Below are 18614 nucleotides of genomic sequence, written 5' to 3'. Positions count from 1 at the left end.
CGATTCAATTGAGGGAATTTTCTCCTCGGCAAATGTCGTCATGGAGTTAAAATGATCATAAGCGTAAATTCCTTTGACTGTTAAAAAATCATATAAAGCATTTGGAAATTTTTGTTTGAGAAGGGGGAAAGTGTTGCAACCGTCATCGTATTTCTGTACTATAATCAATTCGCTCAAAGATTTTGGAAAAAAGCTGAAGGAATCTAAAAAGCGAATTTTATTCGTGTACTCAACGCCGTCTTCAACATGTTTCTACATATATTCTAAAACAAGCAATTTTTCCGATGATTTAGGTATGATTTTTTAGGAAATGCTGTCTTCCACCCATGCATCATCTATAACTCCATTTCTTTGAATTTGTGTCATTGATCGTCGCACAAACTTCAGATCAGATTTGTAATTGTGTTTAAAAGTCGGAAGAAAGAGTTACTGTTTAATATTTATATTACAATTATTATGAGCCCACCCCCGAAAGTTACTTCTCCATGTGGAATTAGCATCAATAAGATGATTATGATCTCCTACGTTATCGTTCTCGTCAAGTGCATCCCTACAAACCCAACAAATTGATTCTAATTCTAAAGCACATTCTTCCTCATCTGATAGTGACATGGGATAGTTGGTATGACGCAATCTTGATATAGACTTATTCGCTGTTTTGATTAGTGCTACAAGTGCTTTTTCCATGTTACCCTCCTCTCCCATAGTCTCAAAAAAACTCTACAAGTTTCATTTTGTTGCTGGGGTCTTGCTGAGCATGAGCATAGGACACGGCTACAAGTTTATGTTCTTTGACTATATTTGGCTTTGATAAGTCAGATACATCCAGCAATCTTGCTTCACAATACAAAGCCACCTTATCACTCTGTAACTGGGAATTTTGAAAGTTTTAAAATTGAAAATGGCTTTGTCTCCTGCCAGTATTTCTATTCTTTGATTACCGTGAATTTTGCAATATTTCATATGATCATTGAATTTTTTTCAGTTCGAAATGGGGAAAGGCACATGGGAAATTATTAACATTTCTCTTTCTGAACTCTCTGAGATAACAATCTACTAACTGCAGTAATGGGGAAAAAATGACCATATGAATTTATATGTTTGGCAGGCTCATATATGATCCAAACCAATTTTTTTATATTATCTACTGCCGGTGTCCTAACTGAATACAAAACTCCTTTTTTATTTGGTTTCTTCCCCCCATCCACAAATTCTGTATCATATTGAAGAGCCACTACTCCCAACCCAAAATTTTCATTTCCTTTTTCAAACATAGTTATTTCTTTTAACGACACCAGATACTTGCCCTCAAAACAGTCAAAATTTACTTTTGGGAAATTTTCTCCACCATTTCTCGCAAATTCGTCCAGTTTTTTCATGCTAGCTTCCACCGCAAGAGGTCTATGAGCAGCAGCTAAAAATGCATATTTAAAACATTTCAAACCTGCGTCAAATCTTAAACCTTGAACTCCCCCTGTAGCCGACAAATCAGGATGACATTTTATTCGTCGGTTTCCACCCGCCCCTCTTAAAGTAAATTGTTTTTTTCAATTTACTGAGTTTCAGATCTAGATACTCTGGGAATAAAAATGAGCTGTGTCGAGTTATCAACAAAAAAATTGCAAGTCGAAAAACAGGTGGTTTCACTTTCAATTATTCGACGGAACAAAGGAGAATTTATGTTACCAATCCATTTGAGAATGAAAGAATTTTCCTCAATGAGAATTTACTTAGGTTCTCAGTTTTAAAAACCGTATTATTAAGACAGAAAATTCAGTGGCAGTGACCATGTTATCTATGCAGACTATGCACCCAGCTTCTCTTCGAACAGTTGTATATTCATCTACAGTTTGTTTCTGGAATCCTCCAGAGTTGGTTATTCCTGTGTCCCCCTTTTACGTGTTCTAGAAAGAAAAAGTACAGAAAATAATGTTCATCACTATAATATAGGACCCCTCCAGTATTTTCCTGTAAACACTCCAGATTTGGAAATTTATCAATTAACACTAACAACTGAACTCGGTGATGTTTTAACTGTAATAAAGGGCTTGCGTGTTATTACATGTCATTTTCGACCTGTCATTCAAGATGAAAAGTAGAAGAATCCCATTTGTTTGTCCTGACATTAATTGTTATGCTGCTGCTCTGAGTCCTCATCAAATAGGTCATGGATTGGACTACTACAAGGGGCGTAGTACAATTTCTGGCTATTGTCTTGGTAGTTGGTTTGCTAGGCTATTTTGTTCTGCACTACCCCTTGCCAAGAAATATATTGCACCAGCTGCAATAAATTTTGCTGCCTCAACACCACAGGACTGAAGCTCTGGTAAAAATTTCAACGAGAGTCTTAAGGAAAATGTTAGATCTTCAGCAAGAGCTGTTGGCGAACAATTAAAATCTCAGCAAAATGGGAAAGGTTTAAAAAGGATGCGTGGTAGTCATTCACTCATCAATCTCCATCCAGGTGAGAAGCATAAGCCATCAACAACAACAATTTTGAAAAGAAAAAGCATCAACAAAAAGAAGAAGAAAAAGATTGTTAGATCAAAACAAGGTTTTTTCTCATAAGATGACTTATCTCCCTCATAAAGAATCACAACCATCGATTACTTCATCATTAAATCGATTCAATGCTGAAAATGTTGTTGTCAGTGTCAAACATGGTTACTATGAACAATTTTTATCCTCAACAACCCTTGTCCAAATATATACACTTTAAAATATTTTCCAATGAAGATTATTTCATTGATTTGTCATCCAAATTTATTGATTTAAATGTTGTGGTGAATAAAAAGTCTGACAATCAAACTCCTCGCGCTGTTGATGGTCTATCCTATGAAAACTGTTTTCTACACAACTTGTTCAGACAAATTAATGTGTACATTAATGGAACATTGATGAGCACTAGCAATAATTTGTCAAACTATGCAAGCTATATACAATTTATGTTGATGACACCAAAATCATACAAGGAATTGAAAGGTCATGCAGTAGATGGTGAACATAGATTAAATATCGACAGTGATGGTAATCTGACTAAAGGTGTGACCAAGGAATTTCATTGGTTTGGTAAATAAAATAATGAAAAATTTGATATTTCCAATTGTTTACCACCCAACGTCAAGTTTGATATAAGGTTACAACTTGCTCCAGGTAATTTCATTTTGAGAAAAACAATTGGTGGAGCCCCTGATGCAACGGTCAATCTCACTTCAGCAGTACTTCATGTGCGAAAACAACAGGTCATGAACTCTGTTGCATTGGCAGTGGAAAAACTGAGAGCCAACGGTAACAACATCATACTGTTCGTTCCTCATACAGTTACCAATCAACGTCACATTGCTACAGGTTCTCGAAGCTATACTGATACAGGTTCTACAGGTTCGTAGTTACACAGGTTCTCGGAGTTATACGTAGTCATTTATCAGTGGGGAAATCCCCTCGAAACTTGCATTGGCCCTTGTAAAGAGTGCTAGCGCCGTTGGGTCCTGGACCACATCCCCTCATGATTTTTATTTTTTGGTTTGTCCAGTCTTGTGTGCAAAGTACAAATCCTACAGAACTCTCAATGAATTGACAATGCAATCACTGGATCATGATTCACAACTTTTTGAAAATGGAATAACTAATTCAATGTTTTCAGAAACTCATGGAGAAATTGTTTTAGACTTGTCTGGCACTCAGGATTTGACCGTTGTCAGAACAGGGAGTGTACATTTAGAGTGCACATTTACCATTGCTTTGATTGAAAATATTACGTTCTAATTGCTATATCAAATTCAAACCTATTGGGAGATCACTCCCGATGATAGTGTTCTACTAGACTTGACACCACGAACACAAATCAAATAATTAATGTATTTAACTTGGATTCGTTCATGTCCAAATACAAATCCTGTTGTCTACCCTCAGATTTCCTTGACAAAATTCAAGGTGATACTCATACCATTATCATTGATAATAGCAGTCCATCGGATACAAGAAATACTGGTCACTGGTTGTGCATCTTTCAAACAACGAAGACTATTGAATTTTTCGATCCTCTCGGATTCCCACATATATTCTATGGTTACCATATTAAAACCTATATTGAAAGCAGTGGGAAACCTATTTTTCAAAACCAGAAGAGAGTGCAGGATCTATCGACTAAAAGCTGTGGTTTTCATGCGCTACTATATTTCGTTTTCAGATGTCGTGGCTATACTTACATGCAGTTTCTCATCATTTACGTAGCAATCCACGTCTGAACGACTTTGTGGTGGAAAATATGCTCTCAAAATTGTATAATATTGATTTTAGTGCCCTACGAGTAAAGTGTTTTAAAAATGTATGTAAATTTGTTTATTAATAAAACATGTATATACATAACAAAAAGGTTCTTTTTGTTTAGATTTCTTATTCTTCTACATGTAGATGATCATCATTGTCGACGACAACTAGTAGTGGTAGATCATTTACATTCACTTTGTATTGATCGAGTAGGAAAAAGTCAGGATCACGTTTAGTACAATACAATGTAGTTTCACTCTTATCGTCGCTCTTTGTGTAGTCAATGATACTTTTTTCATTTATATTGCAAAATTTAAGTGTTTCCATTTGTGTATTTGATGCAATGTCACAAACAGAATTCTTAACTAAAAAATCACTTTCCGTAACTGCCAAATAAAAATCTGTAGGTTTTTAATCATAGCATCCAGTATCTTCACATCGAGGTCGTATAAACCAAACTCTTTTGTTATTTTGGCACTTGAACCGTGGTCCAAATTCTTCTTCCCAATATAATTTAAATCCACGACGATACCAGTCTCTCAAGAATATACTAAATGATCGTTTCGATTTTTTTCTAATCATACCAGGATAGGTATTTTCCCACTGATTACATTTATCATAGTGACAGTTTGAACATAGGAATCCTCTGACATGAGAATCGCAAACGTCTTCAAGGCATGAATTACAATCTTTAATTTTAATGGAATATCCTCGGTGAAGTTTAAATGGATTCCACAATCTACACTTTTCATAATATTCAATGACAGAAGTTCAATTCTCACAGGACGACCAACTGCCTAATGTATAAGACATAGAGGACATATGTAACACATTTTTTTCACTATTGACACACAGACTGTAGGTCACAAACTAATTCATCTGCTAGAAAGAATGTTTTTCTTTCTTTTGCTTCTAGTACTCGCTTCAGATTTCCTAGAGACAAAATAGGAAGAGGAGTAAACAGGTGACGTCACACTTTAAACATGTTTGAGCGGGATTTATTTCCCTTTCTATTCGCTTCATTGGAACGTGAGGTTTTAGATTTTCCATACAAACTGTTCCTATTGTTTTTGGAAAATCTATATAATGTTCAAAAGCAAATCTACAATACTTTTTGTTTTGTTTCAATTAGTATGTCAATAAATTGAGTGAGTGCATTGGGACCACGATGTAAAAGCCTCATACAATAATCAAAGGTTGGAGAGTCCCGTTTCATGATGTCATCAACCATTCTTTGACTGAAGATTCTCCTCTGCACCGAGAATTTCTTAAACTGGTCATTTAGATTTAAACATTTTTCCAAAGTGACAAGATTCTGCATGATTTTTTCTTTCTCAAATACATTCATTTTTTTTTACTGTTGATGTTTACACTGCTGAATACATACTAACTAACAAATATTGAAGAAAGAAAATAGTCTGTTTCAAATACTCTCTCATCACCTATTGGTTCTTCTGGAAAGAGTAAACAACTCACAAAAATGTTTAACTACAAAAAAAAGATAAGCAAATGATCATCAATATATTTATTCAACAAATTTATATAAATATATAAAACAATATTATGGCTTTTTCAGTAAATGACTCAGTCCGTTTTTCTCTATATGCTCAACAATTGCATTCAAACCTGCTTGTAAGGTAGATATATTCATTATATTCACTTTGGCCGCAAAACATATGTTTTCATCCATATTGAATCGACTCAGAGATATTACATATCTACTGAACATCCCATCCCACTTGAAAGTTAATCTGCTCCCTGGTGCTATTTCTACTGCAACATTTGCAGCTCTTTTTATCACTTCATCACTGGTCTCTTTCCCCTGTCTCTTAATATTCAATACCGCGAAATTACACATTATTGTAGTACTCCACCCACAACAAAATAATATTCACAATTATACTATCAAAGGAACCATATCACGGATATATGACACTAACCAGCTCGGTCCCCCCGTATATGGAGTATTTACCAAGGCTAGGGGATATTCTCTCAAATCCTGTTGACAAATCAGTTAAGTAACTAGGTTTCCCCCCTCCCAAAGTCTTTCCTTGTTGAGAAACTAATTAGATTTTCCCAAAATTGTTCACAAACATGTTATGTAACCAGGATTTGTCCCAAGGTGTCTGTTGACAAAAAAATTTCTGGTTTTTCCCCCGTGACCTTGAACTTGGGACTCAGGGACTACGTACTCCCTGTCAAACGTGTATAGCAGCACGCTTAATGGTACCTAATGTACACTCTTATAAGGTTTCGACATTGACGAATTAAAAGGTATGCTTTTTGATTTGCTAAAACATCCTTTTCCAATTATTTGCAACTGAAAGACATTGCAGGTACGGAACTGTTGGAATAACACGTAGTTCAACTGGGATATTTTGCCTCCTGTGAGACCTCAGAAGTTGAAGGAAGTGTAAGGAGGATAGGTTTGTCTAATGTTAACGGTTAAGGTAGCAATAAGGCCAAGCTAATATGAAATTCTCGATCATCCACCCAAAAACTTGTTTACAGTACATTACTGTCATCTGTAGTAACTAATTTCTGGCAGCCTTAGTTAAAAGCTATCCACAACTTAATTTTGTGTATTTCTTAATGTATTGTAAAATATTTTTGAGACTAACCAAGAATTTTTTTTTCAATTGTAAATTTTCTTTGTTATCTTTGTGACATTCTTTGGATATGTATTTTGGAGGATCAGATTGTCCAGCTGTGACGCTAGATTACGGCTAGAGTTAACATTTGGTGGGAGTAATTTTTGTTAAGCATGCTAATTTCGCCATCTTAAAGCCAGGAAACGAGAGATCTGGCTTTTGACAGTTTTGACCCATATTCTGAGTCAAATTTTGGCAGCAATCCTTGCAAGCTACTACCACTGCTAGTTAGACGGGTTTCATACCCCCCCCCCCGCGGTTTTCAAATGATTGTGGAATTAGTCATCTTGCCTAACATGTAAGTTTTTCACGTTTCATTGAAATTTTCTTTACCCTTTTCGTGGGACTATGGACTAATATACTTTTTAATGGGTGACTATGCCACCCACTATCATGCGATGTGACAAGAACTGCTGAAGTGACACATACGGCATGCTAAATCCTTTTGGATCGGCAAACCTGTTTTTGCCGTAAGAATTTAACAGTGGCTCCCATGAAAGATTCGCAAAGCTTAGTAGTTGAATCGAAGAAATCGTTGTTCGCTTTACGCAATAGCTTTCAAATTTTTTCATTGACTGCTAGCATTACAACCTCAGGGACCCTGGAAAACTTACCTTCAATGGACTCAGATTTGCTACACCTAGATGAACATTTTTGGTGGTCACCAAATACATGAAAAGGTACATTCCTTGTTAGACATTTAAATTTTTCAATACATCCACCATCTCCACTGTTTTTTCTATAGCTCCACAAAGATTCTTAGTGAGGCTTGAGATGCAGCTTTTGGGGAAATTTTTTGCAAAAATCACTTTCCATAGGCCACCCGCTCTATAATGCGTAGGTGCAAACTTGAATACCCATCCCTAATAATGTCCTGGGGATCATGTCCTCCTTCATTCCCGAAGAAAAACCATTCCACTTCAGATAGCATATGTGATCTTGTGGTAGAGTCTTTTTAGTTCTGGCAACAGACCAAATATAGCAGTATTTGTATCTAGAGCTAACAAAAAAAATTTGTTGTGTAAGCGTCTATAATAATCTATAATAACTGTAATAACTATAATGGCAAGCTTAGGTATTATAAGCATGTCATTTTGTCCCATCCAGTATCCAAAATAACCCTTGTATACGGAACTCCATCATCAGAAACTCTGCCTTCGAAGAGTACCAACTCCTTCGCTGCATTTCCATTTCAACTTAATTATAATGTCCAACTTTTCTTTCTGCTTATATGAAAAAAAATTAATTCAATACTAGAAATCTATTACCCAGTACGAATGCCTTTTAATTAAAACAATAATTCAATACTAATGCCAGAGCTGTTTCAGAGAAAGAGAGAGAGAGAGAGAGAGAGAGAGAGAGAGAGAGAGAGAGAGAGAGAGAGAGAGAGAGAGAGAGAGAGAGAGAGAGAGAGAGAGAGAGAGAGAGAGAGAGAGAGAGAGAGAGAGAGAGAGAGAGAGAGAGGGTGAGAAAGAGAGAGAGACAGAGAAAGACCGCTTATAAGCTTTTTGACTATTCTGAACAAGCTGATTATCTCAAAGTTTTTGTCAAGGAGGCGTTATTAGCAAGGGCACCAGAAATTTAAATTTCCAATCAAAATGAAATGACCTTCAAAAGGCTAAACAAAAAAAGGAATATAATGAAAATGCATAAGGAGATATTATTGCCATTAGTGAGTCAATGCTAGTTGGTAGACGCTGATAATAGGCCGAAAATTAATTATTTTTATTAGCTAGAGCCCAGAAACATTTATATTCTATTTAATAGTTGGACACTAATAGTAGACCAAAAATGTATTTGTCACTTGTCACGAACATTGGATGGTCAAGATTCACAGTTACTGTCGATGCCTCTGGCTCATTCGTCAGTGTGAATTTTTTTCTGCAGCCAGTGCATTCAAAATAAATTCGGAGAAGAAAACCAATTTTTCCTATTTTTAGGATTTTAGGTTTCTCAGAATCACCTTTTTCACAGCTAGAAAGAAAGAGTAATTGAATTTTTTTTTAGTCTAAAATCTGTCCCTGCTATATAAGAAGAAAGGAAGAATGGAAGATGAAAAGAAAGTTTTTTTTTATAGGTTAATGGTAATTTCTATTTTTCATTAATTAAAAAAAGTATTTTTTCAACCGAAAGTAAGGAGCAGTATTAAAACTTAAAATGAACAAAAATTGTTTTAAAGATGAGCGGGCTACCCCCCCCCCCCCTCAATTCCTCGCTCTTAACCCTAAATTTTGACTTCTTACCAAAATTCTTAGAGTAACTGTTGAAACCCAAGCGCCGTTGAATTAGAATAAAAAGTTTTTGGTAAGATACTAAATTATAATAACGAAAGAGGGATTCAGGAGTGTGGGCAGCCCTCTCATGTCCAGAATCATTCATTTTCAATCATCTTAAGTTTTAATGTTACATCTTTATTTTAATAATCAAAACTTCTTTTTTAAAATTTAATCTCTATTCATTTTCAATTAATGTTGGTAAATCCCCCCCTTCGTGGAAGTTATCTCTTGAAAAATTAGTTCTACCTGAATGGATAGCAATGGATCATATACCATCGCCCGACATTTATGTTCACTTTCACCAAGGAGATAAATTTAATTGAAAAATTCTCCCGAGTAAAATACTCCCTCCTGGATAATACCATCCTCGCTGAAAATCCATCATGAAATATAATCTATATTATATCATGAAATATTTATATTTATTATCCTCTTTCCCTCTCCCGAAGATTTTGCGTATATTTCTCAATAATAAATACTTTTGATTGGTAACACTAAACTAATATAATTTTATACATTTGGAATCACCGTAAAATACATTTCTTGGGATGTATCAAATGTTGTCAAATTCCCTTTTTTTAGACTTACTGTTTGCTGTGGGGCCAAGTTGGTCTCTATTTACAGCAGCTCTCTACGAAGAACTGTTTAATTTACAATAGAGTCAACCTAGTAAAACTTGTGTATTAAAAAATCACTGAAAATCACTAAAAAAAACCACTAGTTTTAGTGATTTTTTTGGGTTGATTTAGTGATTTTCTTCAATAATACAGTAATTTATGTGCTGATTTAGTGATTTTTTTTTTGTTTAGGCAATATAAAGAATCACGAGAAATCGTGATGAATCAGTATGGGTGGCAACCCTGGCTTTAACCCTTAAGACTGCTCAACAGATTATTTAGATACTTGACGCACATTTTCTGAATAAACGAATTTTTCATATGCAGCGTAATAGTGCTGCCTAAGCGACGCAAGATCAGTGGCGGATCCGGGATTTTTTTAGGGGGGCGCAAAATCGGTTGATCAAATAAACTTGCGTTAGGAGCCAGTTTAATTGACCCAATCTTGCTTTGATTAAATAAATTACACTACTTTAGACTATATCAGGGGGCGCGCGCCCCCTCTCCCCCCTCTGGATCTGCCACTACGCAAGATCTTGAAAAAATTAACCCCTCTTTGCAGTTTAGCACAAGAAAAAAATATTAGAAATAGAAGACTAATGAACGACAAAAAAAAGAACAAAAAAGGCCTGAACAGTTTCATAATGACTTTTATCCTTTATAGGTAATAGTACCTTCACCATGCACTACGTACAGCATATTGTGCACGAGTATTCCGAAGCTATATTTAAACACGCTTGGAACTCTTTATAGTTTTAGTTGTGTTTTCCCCTTTTTTGGCATATTACTTACTTTTTCCCCAAAGAATTCAATAACTGTTCTGCAAAAACAAGTTTTTCTAATGTAATCAAAGAGCCAAAATTCAATAAATTTCATTTATGTAAAATAATTAAATTACCTAATAACATTATCTCTCACGAAAAAAATCATAATACATATTTTTGGAGTTCACCAAACAAGGATATAATTGAGAATTGAATCTCAGGGAACGTGAAATATTTTTTTTTTCAGCACTGAATTAGTCTTTAAACTGTGAGGACACAAATTGGAATTAACTTCGAATTTAATTGGTTTGCAAAAGGGAACTTGTTAGACAGTAAGATATTGTGAAACATTGAATTGGCTTGGGATTATACACCTTGGGATTACGTCATTTAGTTATGACAAAAAAAAAGCCCATAGCCAATGAGTCAAGCTCTGACTAGTATTTCAAGCGTCTTTAACGCTTGCCCGGGGAGGTGGAATGAAATGCAAGTATTTGAACAGTTGAATAGTTGAATTTTGCAAACGCTACAGAGTATTCCCGAAAATTGGCTGTGATTCCTGATGTAGTGTCGGTAATCAATCGCTGTCGGAAGTCGTCGGTCCAGGAGATAGGGGTGTTAGCCGTGCCCTAATTAACAGTGGCATAGCGAACTTCACGTCCGCATCGACGTGGATAAATAATAGGTGCCAGAATAGGTAAGAGAGATTATATATTTTATTTTATTTGCACTTGCCATGGGGCGAAAAAGGAAGATTGCTAAAACTGTACAAGTAGGATCTCAGTCTGTTGGGAATAGTTTGTTGAATTCGACCGTTTCATCCGAAGGGAATAACGATGTCGCTTCACTGAAGACTCTGGCGGATGATTCTAAGATGCTAACAATACTTACTGAAAATGGTAAAAAACTGGACTCTATAAACGATAGCATAAAAGTGTAAGAAAATCGTATGGTATCAGCGAAGAATTCACAGTCCCTGCTAAAATCAGAAGTTAACAGTACGGGTTCACGTGTTACACAGCTTGAATCTGATGTTGAAATCTTAAGAAATCAAATGTCAATTATGACTAGTTAGAAACGAAAAAGTATGCAATCGGGTGTGCAGATCTGTCTCGTTGGCTTAAGGCATCTGAGTATCGACAAACAGAGAACAATCTTATCGTTTGGAATGCTCCCTGTGAAAATACCGCACAAGCTGAATCGTTTTTTGACCAGTTGTATTTGGAGGGTGTAGGTCTGTCCATGGTCCCGCGGTTTCGAGTCGTTGGTAATATCCGTAAGAAGCAACATTATTTAAAAGTTGATATTGGTTCTCGAGATGCGAAGGTCAGTGTGCTTAAGAACGGAAAGAAATTAAAAAGTAAAGTTTTTGGACACCATAGAAATGTATCTGTTAGCGATGATGCACCAGTATCAGTTCGTGAAGCTCAGAGGAAGTTTTATGTAAAGAAATCTAGATTAAATGCTATTGGAGTTACATCATGGGTTTCTAACACAGTTCCACCGTATATACAGATCGACCGTGGTGGTGTGGCGGCGAAATTTAGTTACGATAAGCTTATCCCTGAGCTATGTGACCATTAGATGATTATATCATGAATGGTGAACTAAGATTTTGTTTAGATATTGTTTTTTTTTGTATTTGTGTTTATGGAGAAGAAAAGAAAAATTGTTCCATTTTTTTTCATTTATTTAGTTTTTGTTAGAATTTGGAATGGGTAAGTGTAGACCCCGGCATAGCGCCGATGAGGGAAGACCGGTGGCAGCGGGGCTTAAAAATCGTGCCGCCGCCACGCCGCCGGAAAGATGTCGGCGGCGCACCGCCGGCGCGATCAATGCTGAGCGCAAACATTAATGCTTTTATCAGTGTTTCTCAAATCACAGCTTAAATTTACAACAGATTCGAACCTATTTATGAGTTCAAAACTTCACAAGTCACTGGCTGGAAACTTGTCTTCTTCGTTATTCATCAAGAGAAGTTGAAATCTGGTAGAAACGAAATGGCTGTGGCGTTTCAGAACCCTTGCATAATAGTTGAATTATCTATTAGCTTTGTATTCTAAACATAAATAATTATCAAAATTAGTATTTATTTTCATCGAGCATTTCTGCATACAAAACTTCAAATACCGTATCACAAAATTTGTCAGTTATCTGGATAAAAACTTTGAATATAAGTTTGAACTTAGAAGCTTAATTTTTTTCACAATGCCCTTTGCCTATATCTGTTTTGTCACCTTTAAAACAGTTGAAATGGGGGACTTGGATATTGATTGTTGTTTTTTTTGCTCTTTAGGATTCCTAAAACGCCTTCCTTGTATTAAAAACTGGTTTTTAATAACAATTTAAAAAAAATACATTTTAAAGTTTTTTTCTTGGCTTTTTTTTACAGAATATGTCATGTAGGCTAAAGCTGAACTGCTGCTTTTTTTTATTGCTTTTGGCTGATCTTTTGGATATTGTTTTTTATTCTTTTTGGGATTCATTCCAAATTATAAACTCATAGATACCTAATATCAGCTAAATTATAAACTGCATCTAAAAGGAGTAAATTTATCAAACTGAAAAATACATGATGAACTTCACATGAGAACACTTCACTTACAATCAAACAAAAAACACTTAATGGTTTATTCGGTATGAAGAAAAATGAAGTGCCAGCTAATTTCTTAGGTAAAAAATGAAAAGCTCATCTGATTAAAATGTAATTTAATGAAATAATATGCAGACTGAAGTAGCTCCAGGAAGCTGTTGATATTTTCTTCCTAGTTCGTCCCTTTTAATCCAAACAAAATGTTAGGACACTTAGTATCAGTTATTGAGTTTAAGCTTTGATTTCCAAATGCTCACAAAAATTACCAAATTTAAGGAAGTCGCAACAAAAAGTCACCTGTGGTCAAAATACTCAAAGACTCCTCTTTGATCACCATCCAGGCTCAAAGCTTCTGCTATTGTCATATCCATGGAAATCTCCAAAGAGTTTCTTTTTAAAATTGCTTTCAAACGTAGTTAGGGGTATTTTACCTTTTTTGTTTTTCTTCAAAGCTTTGAAAAAAGTGTTATAATATTCCAAATGTTACATTTGTGCATATTTTTGGTCATCATTTGTGGGGTGATCGAATTTTTTAAACCACTGTAGATACGTAAGAACGTTACAACATCTAGTACCCTGAGGTCATAAGACTGTCAAAGACTCCTCTTTGAACCTCCCAAATTGAAAGCTTTTATTATGACCGGGCTTTTTAATGTAACTTGGGCACTGGACCAAGGGCGCCATCGTCACTCGAGCGCAACGTTAGATGGGGATGTCGATATCACTTTCGTCACACCAATTTGTTTTAGTGTGATTCTGCCTGGTACTTATGAATGAATGTTTTCAAAGTAAACTCGTTTCATCAATAAGAAAAACAACGGGTGGGACGCGTAATTTCCTTTCCTTTTGAACAATAAAACTATAAAAGTGCTGTATCAAGTATAACTCACGAAAATCTTGTTAATTTTTGTCAACTTTTCAACTTTTTGGCATCCCTGCTTTCAATAAAAAAAAATCAAGGTACTATCACTTAAATATAATAACTCCCTATACCCCCCTCTGGATATTATCTTGATAGGATACCGTCTCTGATTAAATAAAAAAAAATAATTAACTTATTGGCATCCCTGCTTTAAAAAAAATCAAGGTATTGTAATTCAAATATGAGAGCTCCCTACCCCCCCCCCCCTGGATACCACCTTGATAGGATGTCGTCTCTGCTTTAAATTAAAAAAAAATAACATTTTGGCATCCCTACTTTCAATAAAAAAATTTCGAGATATTACCATTTAAATGTAATACCTCCCTACCCCCCCCCCCCCCTGGATACCACCTTGATAGAATAAAGTCTCAGATTTACATTGAAAAAATATTTTACTTAATAATTAACTAGCTAAATATAAAAAAATAATAAAAAGAAAAAAAATTGAGGATATGAGTTAAGGGGTACAAAGACAACAACAAAATGTCGAAATTATTGAGATATACCCCAAATTATTGGAAAACTGAGTCATAAATTCGCCGTGGCATTCAATAAGATCCAAAGAATCTAATTAAAAGGGAGCATACACAAAGGCCAAATTAGGCCAGTAGCCTACGAGAAATCGCAAAACACCCAAGACAATGAACAAGTCCCAATGGGGGGCCCTGGGTCTATCAAAATATTTCAATGGTTTCCTGAAAATTTGATATCATTTTCTTCCTTCTCCACTTTAATTGAAAAAAAAAATTATATTTTTGGCATCCCTGCTTTCAATAAAAAAAATGAGGTATTTTCATTTTAAAATGATAGCCCCCTATAGGCACTAATTTACAATTTTTTTATGAATCATGTTTTTGGGGTAACTTCTTTTTCAATCTTCAATTCCCCAACTTTGTACATAGCTTAGTATACAGCTAAATTTTGTCTCAATAGAAGGGTTTTTTATTGGGGGGGGGGAGGTAAAAATTTTTCAGAAAGAAGAATGTATTTTCTTTAATCTATCAGGCGTTCAACAATTGAGTATTAAACATTAAGAAAATCTTATCTAAGAACAGCAAAAGAAAAAAAATTCTGCAAACTTACAATTCATCTGTAGAAACAATCTGTCGGCTATCAATTTCAAAATTCAGCTGAAGGCTGGAGCTGTATAGTGATGAATGCGTTCTATAATTCTATTCAACTTGAAAACAAAATTCTTGACTACGAATGATGCAAGAAATAGCAATTGGGAAACTACATTCGAAATGATTTAAACTCATTTCATAAAGACGATACTTTTTTTGTCAACATATGGGGAACTGTGTAAATTGCAGTTGCATCTGTCTGGTGTTTATGCAAAGTAACAAAAGAGACGAAAATTAACGAAAAAGAGAGTAGTGAAGAATTATGATATGCAAAGTAATATTTGGCGGTGAAAGTCACTGGTGATATATCGCTCGGGGTAGCACCGTGATTGCGTGATTTTCGGGGATTCGGGGAACCAAATTTTTTTTCGGGGATGAAGCATAGATTTTCGGGGGAAAACCCGAAAATTCGGGGATAGTGCAAGCCCTGCTTGATTTCTATTCAGGAAAATCGAAATACTAAGCCACACGAGAAAGAAAAGCTCCGACTTTGCGGTTGACGCAGTAAAGAATTGCCGCAAAATTAATTTAAAGTCAACCCAACGCCACCGCATCTGCCGGCGGTGGCGTAGCGACACTTCGGTGGTGGTCGACCGGGCCTCTCGTCGGTGGCGTTCAGTCGATCCGCCGGCGCGGCGCCAGGGTCTAGGTAAGTGGTAGACACCTGTAGAGTATTGTGCTTTCTTCAATTATTATTTTCTGGAATTCAGTAATGAAACCAATAAGCCTGTATTGTAACAGGTTAGTGTTAGTGAGAATTTTTTCACTTTATTTGTATTTGTTTGTTTAATTATACCATTTTGTTAATATGTTTCTAATCATTTTTAGGTTATTTCCTGTTTTTTTTTCGGAGCTTCCCTTACGATGGATGCGGGACCACGGACCCTCCTATGTACAGTAAGTTATTCAGTTGTTTAGGTTTGGCTGCAACTAAACTCCTTTTATATATATATATATATATATATATATATATATATATATATATATATATATATATATATATATATATATATATATATATATATATATATATATATATATATATATATATATATATATATATATATATATATATATATATATATATATATATATATATATATATATATATATATATATATATATATATGTGTAAAAATATATATATATATATATATATATTTGTAAAAAATGGTAATCGTTCGTAATGATCATTTGGATTGGCTTGAGAATAATCCATTGAGTGTTTCGGATTTAGGATTAGGAGGAAATTCACAGGGATTTTAATATGGGAATAGATGATGTTTTTCCGAATGTTAATTATAAGTGCCCAGTTGATTTACATGCTAGACTAGCATCGGATAAACTTGGCATTTTTCATCTGAATTGTCAGGGGTTAATTAGTACGTTGGATTATTTGTCGGAGCTGTGTATGCTATCTGATTTTTATATTCGTGCACTTACTGAAACATGGTTAATGAATAATGGTTATTTTAAATTATAATATGTATGTTAAGAACCGTACTCATCATCAGCATGGAGGACTTGCCCTGTGTACTAGAACAGATTTGAATGTGATGGTTAGGGATGATTTGTCCGTTAATAGAGAGATGATTTTTGAGTGTTTTGTTGCAGAGAATGATAAGAATGGTGACTTATTTTTTATTGCTGTTTGTTACCGCCCCCCCTTCAGCTATTGTAGGTTATTTTTTAGAATTATTGGAGCAACAAATGGACTTCTAACTCACAAGAACCTGCCGTGTTTTGTGTGTGGAGATTTTAACATTGATTTGAAATTGTTAGCATATAACTTAAACGCCCAGAATTTTTGAATTTAATGTTAGGTTATGGGAGGCATCCTGCTGTAATTATTTGTACTAGAGTGACAGAGTCATCTTCATCTCTAATTGATAATGTATTTTTAAATCTTCCCCATGATTCGTCGAGTGTTGTGTTAAATGATGTTTCGGATCACTTTGGTTTGGCAATATTAGTTCTGGGTATATTCAAGAATATTCATATTAACAGTGATGCTCGCCCTTAGCCTAGGAAATTATTAGTTGATTCGAATACACTTTCAAGATTTAAGCTTAGGATAGAACAGTTAGATTTTGAATTTTTACAAGAAGAATTAGATTTAAGTTTGAAGTTTGAGCTTTGGTATGGTTAGATTTAGGATACGTTGTTGGAATGTTGTGAAGTGTCAGGAATACAGAAGAGAAGGGTGTCTCCGAATAAACCTTGGATTACAAAGAGTTTGTTAGTCAATTAATAGAAGACGTTTTTTATATAAGACGTTTGTTAATAATAGAAGACGTTTTTTTACATAAGTTGTCAACAAGGAGCAATGATCCTCATGATAATGAATGTATTGAGTTTATAATATTAGGTTAAATGCTGTATACTGACAGGCTAAGGTAGAATATTATAAGGTTAAGTTTAAAAACGTTGAGAGTAACCCAAGTAAGACTTGGAAATTGATTAAGTCGGTGACTAGCCCTGGTAGCGTCTTGATCCGTCCAGATAATATAGGAATGAATACTAATGTTGTAGATAAGATGTGTAATCACTTCGCTACTATTGGGCAGCGTGTGTCATCATCGTTGCCAGTAATTGATCACGATGGAGACTTTCGTCATTTCCTACCTGAAGATTGTTATGTGTCTGCAAAACTTAAATCAGTAACTATTGATGAATTATTTGATGTTATAAAAAATATGAAAAATGGTGCATCAGGAGGCAATATTATTTCATTGAAGGTTTTGAAGTCGATTTTACCCGTTATATCTAGTCATTTTTTAGGACTTATAAACAATTGTTTAAAAACTGGAATATTTCCTGATTGTCTAAAATGCGCGAGTGTTTTCCCGATATTTAAAGGAGGGGATAAGAATTCTTTTAGTGATTATAGACCCATTTCTTTGCTGCCATTTATTTCTAGAGAGGTTGAAAAGTTCATTCATAGTAGGATGGTAAGTTTTCTCGAGAAAAGATCATTTTTTAGTTCTAGTCAGTTTGGGTTTAGGAGTCATCATTCTACAGAGCATGCAGTTTTATTTTTAACAACTTTCATTAATGATGCTTTAGACAAGGGTCAGAAGATAGCTTCGGTATCTTGGGATATATTAAAGCATTTGATTCTGTTGATCATGATTTACTAGTTCAAAAGTTATATAGTAGTGGTATGCCTGGTGATTTTTTGAAAGTGATGGTTAGTTTTCTTAATGGAAGGACTCAGTGTGTCGTGATGGCTGGAGTTAAATCTAAAATTGAACATATTTCGATTGGAGTACCTCAGGGTTCCGTTTTTGGTCCTTTGTTGTTTTTGGTTTATATTAATGGTTTTTGTAGAACTTCATGTCATGTGTCTTGTTCTTTAGATCTTGATACTTACGGTACTAAAGGAATTATATCATGTT

The sequence above is a fragment of the Artemia sp. Qi Xiang Cuo genome, chromosome 12, assembly GCF_049724085.1.
Source record: "Artemia sp. Qi Xiang Cuo chromosome 12, ASM4972408v1, whole genome shotgun sequence".
NCBI lineage: Eukaryota > Metazoa > Arthropoda > Branchiopoda > Anostraca > Artemiidae > Artemia > Artemia sp. Qi Xiang Cuo.
The sequence above is the reverse complement of the archived record's forward strand: the minus strand, read 5'-3'. Positions refer to the sequence as shown.